Source organism: Manacus vitellinus, unplaced genomic scaffold (assembly GCF_001715985.3).
Source record: "Manacus vitellinus isolate BGI_N305 unplaced genomic scaffold, ASM171598v3 scaffold_0_pilon, whole genome shotgun sequence".
Lineage (NCBI taxonomy): Eukaryota > Metazoa > Chordata > Aves > Passeriformes > Pipridae > Manacus > Manacus vitellinus.
This window is the reverse complement of record NW_021938789.1, coordinates 39,480,064-39,481,408: the sequence shown is the minus strand read 5'-3', so window position 1 is coordinate 39,481,408 and position 1,345 is coordinate 39,480,064.

The following is a 1,345-nucleotide window of genomic DNA, read 5'->3' as shown; positions in this document are numbered from 1 at the left end:
CTTTGACTTAAAATCATGCTTCTAAAAAATCTCCTGCTGGCCACACCAGGTGTCCTCTCTGTCACTGCTGCTCCAGGTTCCCAAACTAATGCTCAGCTGCACTGGGCACTTCTACTGCACCCACTAGCTTCTTGACTCTTTTTCACAGTCTCTCTGCTGCCTCTTGCCCTTTCCAGCCACCTGCTGTGAGGAGTTACTACTTTAGTTGTGTGGTTACACCATAGGGGGAGCCTGATATCAGGGGAAAGCAAAGGCCATGCTGGAACTAGATTGAACACAAGGACAGGTGGGCAAGGCAAGCCTCCTAGTCTCGCAGGAGCAATGCATGTTGCAACATGCCCAGAGAAATATTAGGGACTTGCACATCCAGCTGGGCAGGCCCCTTCCCAGACTGAGAAAAGGACATGGAAAACAGGAAAAGGACTGTACATGCTGGGCAACCCAGGGAGGCAGGAGGGTCCCTTCTGTGTCCTGTTCAAAGTGCTGTCCACTTCTTTTGATCACAGAGGTATTGTTCTTGCAGGGGGTGTCTCTTTGTTCCCTTCCTTGGTTGGTCCTTGCAGCGGTAGAGGCTCAGTGGGTGGAGGCAGTGCTGGACATCTCTCTGGAGGGTGGCAGAGCTGGGAGTACAAGGCAGATCCCCAGGGAGCTACCACAGATCTTGGCATTTGCCTGAAGGTGTGAGGAGGACATTGGGGCTTTCTGCATGGGCTTGGGAGTGCCTTGATACTGTTCTGTCTTTTTCACTCCCTCCCCTGACCACCAGACCACTTGTCTGATGTTCCTGCCCTGAGGATGCTCATCATCCTTGGGATTTGCAGACTTGTGTTTCCTGGGGAGTGCCTGGGGAAACCAATTGCCCAGGGTTACTGGGATGCTGCCCAGGGAGGGCAGACAGCTGGGTAAATCTGCACCCTGGGCTGCAGCACGGGTAGGGGTGTGTAATAGGGTTGTGCTGCAGTGGGGTGCTTTGATGGGAAAGCTGGAGAGGATGAGTGCACATCACCCACAGGCCATGGATGTGCTTAGAACACAGACCAACCCTGGGGATGGATAGACACTCATGCCACCACATGCCGATGGCTGGGAGACAAGCCAAAGATGATGGAGGGGCAGCACACCAGCGGTTTTCCCCGGGTATGTAGCAAGGGGTCTGCAAACCCCCGTGTTCTGGGGTCATCTCCACGGCTTGGGCGATGCCCCCGCTTTGCCTAGTGGGAGGAGGCTCCTTTCCCAGGCAGTGGCAGGTGCCTTATCCTCTCGCCGGGCTGTTTTCCTCCCTCGGCCGCTGCTCTCCCTCTCCTTGTTGTGCTCCAGCGGCTCTTTTCGCAGCCCTCAAGGTCGA